The sequence below is a fragment of the Tenrec ecaudatus genome, chromosome 13 (genome assembly GCF_050624435.1).
Source record: "Tenrec ecaudatus isolate mTenEca1 chromosome 13, mTenEca1.hap1, whole genome shotgun sequence".
NCBI lineage: Eukaryota > Metazoa > Chordata > Mammalia > Afrosoricida > Tenrecidae > Tenrec > Tenrec ecaudatus.
The window spans coordinates 123,534,417-123,543,812 of NC_134542.1; the positions used below are offsets into that span (position 1 = coordinate 123,534,417).

General features: G+C 38.9%; 1 pseudogene; it reads right to left on the reverse strand.

Moving 5' to 3' along the window:
- Positions 1-279: 279 nt before the first annotated feature.
- LOC142424077 (nicotinamide phosphoribosyltransferase-like) lies at positions 280-3,798 on the reverse strand (annotated as a pseudogene).
- Between the last annotated feature and the right edge of the window lie 5,598 nt (positions 3,799-9,396).

Genomic DNA, 9,396 nt, shown 5'->3' on the forward strand with positions numbered 1-9,396 from the left:
TGTATGAGCCCCTAATAAATTGTTAAAATTAAAAAAAAGATTAAAAAAAAGAAAGAAAATGATTAGGGCAAAGAATGTACAGATGTGTTTTATACAATTGATGTATGTATATGTATGGATTGTGATAAGAGTTGTATGAGCCCCTAATAAAATGTTTTTTAATAAAAAAAAAAGAAACCCTACATGTCTATGTGATACATATTACCTAGGTATTGCACACAGAGTTGTATGTATATATTCACACATACACAGATGTATACACACATACACACACAAAGTCTAATGAAATGTTGCTTCCAGTACAATATTCAGGTTTGCATTTTTTTTCTTACTTCCTCAGATGAATAGCTTTTTGTCACTTCCCCGTTCTTGAAGACAGTATGAGGAAGATCATGACACATTCTTCAAAGACCTTTTCCTTCCTCAGGTGCAACAGACTTCCTTGCTAGACCTCGTATGTACATTGTTACAATAAAGATCTTTCGATGCATGAAATTCAAGATAGATAAGCTGCTCAGAAACAGTAAGGGAAGTAATGATTCTCTGAGTTTTCGGGAAGATGGTTGGGGGGAAAGGTGTATATCCCTAATAGCAATGATGACTGTATAACCTCACCCAAGGGGAACAAACATCAGAATTTCAGGAGATAGGATGCATGGGATGGTGGAAGTTAAAGCATATAATATATTGAGGGTTTCGTGGGTTCCAGAGTAGGGCAGGGAGGGGAGATGTGGGAGTTGATATCAAGGAGTTCGAGAAGAAAATAAAAGGTATTGAAAATGATGATGGCAGCAGTTGTACAATTATGCTTGATCCAATAGAACTATGCATTGTAATAATATCTGTAAGAGCCTCTAATAAAATGTTTTTAAAATAAATCCCTGCCAGTGTCCTATGTAATAGTCCATTTTGATCTTTTGTTAGGATTAGGATCTGGATCTTTCAAGACCATTTGTTATACAAGTTACCACATGACTACACTTGAAGGAAAAATTTAAGACATTTCTTGTTGACTTCTGTAGCAAAGTTCCACCATAAACAGAGGAACTATTTTCAAAATGCCTCCTTTTTCCTTTCACTCATTTTACAATTTGCTTACAACATATTAATATCTACTCCATTCTCTTAAGTAACCCTAAGATAAGGTAGCAGTAACTTGTAACCTTGTAACCCTTTGAATTCTCTATAACAGGGATTTTCTTACCTAAAATATCCCAAAGCTTCAATACAGTGTCAAAGGATTTCCAGAGTCAAGTCTGATTATTAGTGGCACTTCTGTACTTCTTGATACTATTGCATGTCTCAAATATTCACCCCATATTTTCTCACATGCATTACAAATGTCATAGCTATCACTGATCACAAAGACAGGCCCTGATGAAAACTGTGTTGCTCTAATTTTAAATGCATCGTTTTCATGGTCTTTCCCCCAAGCTGTTATAGCGCGATGTACTGCTGCTGGAACAGAATCGCCTGAAACAGGATCTTTTGTTCCATAGTACTTTTTATTTAAAGCAATTCCCGCTGCTCGATGTGTTCCTGTAAAGCAGTGGTTCTCAACCATCCCAATACAACGATCCTTTAATACAGTTCCTCATGTTGTGGTGACTCCCAAACATAAAATTATTTCGTTGCCACATCATAACTGTAATTTTGCTATTGTTATGAATAGTAATGTAAATCATAATGTGTATTCCGATGGTCTTAAGCGACCCTGTGAAATGGTCGTTCAACCCCAAAAAGAAGTTGTAACCCACAGGTTGAGAACCGCTGCAAAGTTAACCAAATGAGCGGAGGATCCAACGCCAGAAGACTCTTGGGAAGAGAATCCTCCATAGCCAAAGTCATGTAATTTATATTCAAGACCATTTAAGTCGCAGATGTTTCTAACACACATTTAGCCAATAATGTTTTCTGCTCCCTTGACTTGGTGGCCACTGTGATTGGATACCAAGACTACACAAGTATAGTCTCAATCCAGTGTTGTAGATGTGTCTACTGATTCTGGGTGACCTTAGCACATGTTGTCTGGCAGGAACTAAATGGTCTTCTAGGCCCTCCTTGGAAATCTGACCCCAGCTGAGATGAAGTGTCTTCGGTCAGAGAGGTTTTTAATAAGTACATATAAAGGAGGAAATTTATGTCCTATGAGCACTTGGCAGGCTTCTATCTAGTTGCGTGGGAGACCAGATCAGAATATTAAACAGACTGAGGGTAAAAGCCTTCCTTCATCTTGGTGTTTATTGTACAGTAGTGGACACATAGTATATTTGTCCCTTTGTGATCAACTAACTGCACTCAGCATAATGGTTTCCAAGCCCCTTCACATCATGTGGTGTTTCCTAATTCCATCCCTGTTTTTCAAAAAAGCATGGTATTCCACTGTGTGTATGTACCAGAGGTTCTTTATCCAGTCTCCTAATAATGGATATTTGGACAGTTTCCAGCCTCAACCAACATGGCAGAATCTATTAAAATAAAATTTCTTAGGACCACCTTTGCTGCTCTCAAAGCATGTCAATGTACTCTGTGTTGTTATGTAAAGTCAATCATCCTTCAAATTTTTCTCACCAATGCAATTTTCAGGTTTCTTACAAGGATTAATCCTTAGCCACCATGATAACCTAATGCCCACCCAGAAATAACACAATATAAACCCTGGGCAATTATAAGGAAATAAATAAACAAAAATAAAACAAGTCGCACCAGTCTCCATAAACTTCTGATGTGACCTCTCCACTTTTAATTCATCTTTGAGATCTTGCAGACCTTCCTTAAAATACTCGATTCATCTAAAAACCACAATTTTATATTGAACAGCCAATGTTCCAGTGACATGGGATATCCCCTTGAGTTTTTTAAATACATGATAATAGCCTTCAGTTCAAAATGCTTTTTCTCCACACCCTACAAAACACATACCTTACTTTTCTTTTTTGTTTTAAGGCTCTCTAAGGAAACTAAGACAACTGTATTGCTTAGGGAACTTGTTTGCAACAATCCACTGATTCACCAAACATATGTATATACATTTTACTTGGAATAAACCCTTGTATATAGGAACTGCTTTGCTACCTAGCTCATTGGCTCCAACTGGATCATAGGCTCATCTTCCCACTGGGAAAATCAATAAATCAGTATGGGACCTTTGTGCCTCTTCCACATCCCTAAATTTTGCTTTTGGGGAACATGCATTGGGGACCGTCTCAAACAACTTGAGTGAATACATGCTTTTTTTCTTTTTGTCACCTTGTTTACCCAAATGAAAATCTGGCAGCCTGTATACCCTCGTTGACTCTGTCTTCTGTGAGGCCAGGACAGCTTTCTCACTGAGTTATCTCATTGGGTTATCTCACTGGGTGTCCCTCATACAGTAATACATGGCCGTGTCCTCAGAGCTCAGACCGTTCAGCTCCATGTAGGCTGGACTTTTGGAGGTTTCCCTGGTCATGGTAGCTGTGCCCTGGAAATTTGGTGGGTACCTTGTTCCACCATTACTAGTGGAGATCTCTGCCATCCACTCAAATCTGTGTCCAGGGGTCTGCCTCACCCAGCCAATAAGGTAACTTGTGAGTGAGTATCCAGAAGTTCTGCAGGAGATCTTCATTGAAGCACCCAACTTGTGCACTTCAGCACCAGACTGGACAAGGTGAACCTCAGAGTCACTACCTGTTGAGTGAAGACAGGTGTACAAAATCAATCTAGAGTAGCTACAACCACTTTCTTCTCCCTGAGACTGGTGTCCTCTTTACCTGTAGTTGTCACCATGAAGAAGAGAATTCTCAAGATCCAGTCCATGATGTGAGAGCTGTCTTCTTAGGGTTTCTGTCAGGGAGGGTATGCTAGTTAAATGATGTTTCTGTGAACACATATACTCATATTTAATCTCATAGTTCTCTGATTGTTTGCATATTCATTAGATAGAGTATTTGAGTGGTAAGGCTTCTGATTAATAAATCACTTGTCATGAAGAATTCTATCTATCATGCAATCCTTGAAATCCAATCAACAAAGTTGTATTTTTCAACCTTTGAGTCTTTGTGACAAACTTTGTATTTCTTTTTTTTTTAACTTTGTATTTCTATCACTCATGGAAATTATATTGAATCCAGATTGTTTGTATGATTAAATATTAGACTGCAACAGTTCATTAAAACTTTTCATTTTTTCACATTAAACTTCAATAAACTTTAAATTAATTTTCCTTGGCTATCTATGGATATTAACCTTTCACTGACTTTGAACATTGTATTTGGGAGTGAAATGTTTTGGACAATGAATACAAGATCATTTTTTCCTTAAATTTGTCATTCCAGAAACATCAAACCATAAGAATTATGGACCTCCCAAAAATAAATTATGGACCCTGAAAACATCAATACTTATACATTTAAAATGTTTCATACCCAAGATGTCAATAGTCAGCATTTTAGTGATTTGTGAAAATTCTAAGTATATTGGAGTCATACTTCTTAATTCCATATTCTTATTTTATACATATTAATTTATTTGGCATCTTATGTTATTTAGTTTTTACCTTGATTTGGATGAATGTTAACAGAACAAATCTGCTTTCCTCTCAACAATCCATACCCATTTTGTTATATGTCATTGATTGCAATCCCCATAATGAGATATCACTTCTCTTACTTACCCTCTGGATTCCAATTTGCATTACTTTGTTTTTCCTACTTCTTTTGGCAGAGCATTTTATATTTAGATAAATGCTGCCATTTTTTTCAAATGGTCAATCATCCTGAGTGTGTGTTCTGTAGTGGCTTTTTTTCCCATGCTATTTACTGTTCAGCTAAACATTGAGCAACTGGAATGAGATATGTCCCACGCCTGGAGGTTTTCTGTGGTCTAAACTCTCAGGGATTTCACCAGCCTCTATCCAACCAGTAAGCCTTGTCTTTTGTAAATGGTGTTCTACATATTTCACTACTTTATCCAGGCCTTCTAAGGTAAGCGTAGGCAACTGTTATTGTTTTATCCATCCAAGGGCCATTTTGATATTAATGACCTTATTTATGGGCCATGCAAAATTATTAACTTAAAAATTAGCCTGCTATAGTTGGCCAAATATTTAGTTAACCCATCCCTATTGTTATAGTTGAACCTTTACTCCTTATATTTATGTATGTATGTATGTATGTATTTCACATGACCCCTTTTAGATAGGTCGATAATGGTAGCCTGATGGCTTCTTCTTTGTCTGGGCCTCAGGGTTTTGTAGGCTGATTCCTGTGTGGTGCATTATTCCATTGGATTCAGTGTTTCAACCAAATGCAGGGTTTCCACGTTATTCCACTGGATTGAGTCTGTGATCATCTACACTCTAATTTGTTCTGGGAAGAGATAGGTGAATGGCTGAAACTTCAATGGCGCCTCATAAGTTCTGAAGACTTCTATCACTGCTCAATAATATAGAATTTACCAGACTGTCTCTGAGGACTTCTTTGTGGCAATTAACCTTGATGTCCCAGAGACTGATCCCTGAGTGGGTAATTCCTTCTGGTAGTTCTTCAAGTCTACAGAATGCTCATAATTTTGTCTTTTATCCTATAGCTTCTCACTTTAGTCCTATCACAGCAGCAGTGAATGTTCCAACACCTTTTCTCCATGCATGTCACTGAGGATGACTTTACCTTGAGGAAGCAGAACTGTCCATGTTATATTTTGAAAACATTCTGAACCGGTGGATCAACTTCCAGCAGCATACTAGATAATGTTCTGTTGCTACCCATAAAGTTTCCATTATCCAATTTTTGAAGCAAAATCATCATGAGTTCTTCCTAGACTGTCTTACTAAAGGAAAGCCATTAAAATTCTCCAATAGTGAACACTCTTATAGCTTCTCGAATCAAAGTCAGTCACCAGAAAATGAACGAGCAAATAAATGTTTACTCAACAGTACTAGAACTGACAGATGGGCGTGCGATACATATAAAAAGGATGTACTTATATTAATTTTGCCCTAATACATTTGATTTTAAAAAGGGAAATTAAACAAATGTTTACTAGCAAATTCATAGTCCAAATTAAATGCAATGCCCCAAGTTAAAACTACTAGAAGTTCATGTAAGAAGAAATAAGACCAAATTTTGTGTATGTAGTTTTGATTAAAGAAACATTGCCCATAAGTGAAATGGCACTGAATTATACTTTTTAATGAAAAACATCTAATCTGGAGGAGAAAACAACAGGACCAGCAATTGTGGGGGAGGGACATGGCAGGGGGGAAGGCAGGGGAAAGGAAATTGGTGTTAACAAACCCAGGGACAAAGGAACAACATGTGCTCTACAATCGCTGGAAATGAGGGTGTAGGAGGCTTGGGTAGGACTTGATCAAGGACAATATATCTGAGAGGAATTACTGCAACCCAAATGAAGGCTGAGCATGATAGTGGGACAAGAGGAAAGGAAAAGGAAATAGAGGAAAGAACTAGGAGGCAAAGGACATTTATAGAGGTCTAGATACAGGCATATACATATGTAAATATATTTATGACAATGGGGAAATAGATCTATATGTATTATTATAGTTTTAGTATTAAGGTAGCCGATGGACATTGGGCCTCTACTCATGTACTCTCTCGATGCAAGAATAATTTGTTCTATTAATTTGCCATTCCATGATGCTCACCTTCCCAACATGATTGCTGAAGACAAAATGGGTACATAAGCAAATGTGGTGGAGAGCAGATGCTGCCCAGCTATCAAAAGATAATCTTAAAGGTGTGAAGATAAGCAAGCAACCATCTAGATGAGAAGCAACAAAGCCCACATGGAAGAAGCACACCAGCCTGGTGATCATGAGGTGTCAACAGGATCAGGTATCAGTCATTAAAGAACAAAAAATCATATCATTGTGGATGCGGGGGAGTGCAAAGTGGCGAACCAAAGGTCAACTGTACGCAACTGCACGAATCCCTTACAGAAGGATCACTAGGAGGAGACAAGCCAGTCAGGGTGGAGTATAGGACCAATGAAACATACAACATTCCTCTCCTCCCCCCCATTATCATGACTCCAATTCTACCTTACCCATCTGGCTAGACCTGAGCATGTACATGGGTACAGGTAAGAGCTGGAAAAAGAGAATCCAGGACAAATAAACCCCACAGGATCAATATTTATAGTAGCCGTACCAAGAGGGAAAAGGGAAGGTGAGGGGAGTTAGGGGGAACTGATCACAGTGATCTACCTATAACCCCCTCTCAGGGAGACAGACAAAAGTAGTGGGTGGAGGGAAACATTGGTCAGTGTAAGACATGAAAAAATAATAATTTATGATTTATTAAGTGATCATGAGGGAGGGAGAGTGGGGGAAAGAGGAGGGGGGATGAGAAGCTGATACCAAAGGCTCAAATAGAAAGAAAATGTTTTGAAAATGATGATGACAACAAATATAAAAAATGGATTGTGATGAGTGATACTATGTATCACCACCATAGCATATGTGACCCCACCACTGCAGACCCTTACCCAAGGGCCAGCTCCAAGAGTAGATACTGGTGATGGAATAACCAGCGACCATACAGGTGAGGGTCAACAATGGACTGTGCTTGACCAGACCTGGACAAGACTCCTGAAGCAGCACCTGGGACAGTACACATAGAAATAAAGAAAGTAGGTCCCTGTCAGTCACATGCACTCACCACAGGCCCCATACACCAGCTTTGATATCTGAGGCCCTCACCTTGGGGAACTCTCACCTGGCACAGGAGAACACATAGCATCTTTGACCACAACACTGCTTTTCCAGAGGACCTATAGCACTAACTGAAGATGTGATGGCTTTCACAGACCAAGGGTGGAATTTTACCTCTACATTTAACGGTTGTCATGGACACTGCAGTGTCCTTTCCCCAGGTGAAATGGGTGCTTCTGAAGCATGAACATTCCTGCTCAGTCTCTTGAGTTGTGGTTTGTGCATGGCCACCGAATAACTTCTCAGAGAGCTCACCTTGAATTTATTAATCAAGCTCACAGATTGATCCATTTGGGAAAATTATTCATATTTTTGACAATGAATGCAGTGACACTATCTCTGAGTAGGCAGTTTTAAAGCTTATTTCCCATTCAGATTTCTCCTTCATTTTTTTCTTTTTGTGAGTCAGTGAATAAGAATGAGTGAGTCAGTCACTGAGTCAGTCAGAGAGTGAGAGTGAGTGAGTCAGTGAGTGAGAGTAAGTGAGTCAGAGTGAGTGGGTCAGTGAATGAGAGTGAGTGAGAGTGTGAGTGAGAGTGAGTGATTGAGAGTGAGAGAGTGAGCGAGAGTTGAGTGTGAGAATAAGTGAGAGGGTGAGTGAGAGTGAGTGAGAGAGTGAGGGAGAGTGAGTGTGAGAGTGAGAAAGTGTGAGAGAGTGAAGTGAGTGTGAGAGTGAGTGAGAGTGAGATTGAATGAGAGTGAGAGTGAAGTGAGTGAGTGAGAGTGAGATTGAATGAGTGTGAGAGTGAAGTGAGTGAGTGAGAGTGAGATTGAATGAGAGTGAGAGTGAAGTGAGTGAGAGTGAGATTGAATGAGAGTGAGAGTGAAGTGAGAGAATGAGAGTGAGAGTAAGTGAGTGAGATTAAATGAGTGAGAGTGAAGTGAGAGAGTGAGAGTGAGTAAGAGGGAATAAGAGTGAGAGAGTGAGTGAGTGAGTCTTCTCCTTCATTTCTGTCCCTCATATCAGTAGTTGTAAAAAGTTCCAGACTTAGGGTTGACCTCTACCATTTTCCTCCTTACTTATAGCCACTGTATAATCTCTAACATATTCTAATTTTTTTAAGGTTAAAATTAAATAAAAAAGTCGTACTCGCTTGGCTTCTGTTGAGCAGATTCTGCTGATGGGAATAAGTAATGGCTTGGTAAAAAAACAAACAAACAAAAACCCAGAGGTTTAGTCAATATCCAGAGATTCAAGCACAGGACAGTTTCCTGGTTGTCAGTTGGAGATCACTGAGCTGGGTATTTTCTCTCCTGCAGGCTGGACTGTCATCACTTGATCCTGGTCACTGAAGCAGACTGCCATCTCATCCATCTCATGGCATCTGGGGTTGGTGGGTGTCTGAACAATGTAAGATTCCGACTGCGTGTATCTCTGCCCATTAGTCCAGGTCACTTTCTTTCTTTTCTTTTTTTTAGTTCAGGTCACTTTCATTTCTGAATTTGATTGTTATGATTACCTCACATATTCTCCTAAGAGGAAAGATGTGGCTCTTCTGAAATTTAAATATGATGATAGTATCTGTGTTAGTCTGGATAGAGAAACAAACCCATGGACACATAAATGTGTATAAGAAAGAGATTTATATACAAGAGAAATTGAACATTGAGAAAACATCCTAGTCCAGTCCAGATCCAGTCCATAAGTCTGATATTAGCCCATATATCCGACAGCAATCTAT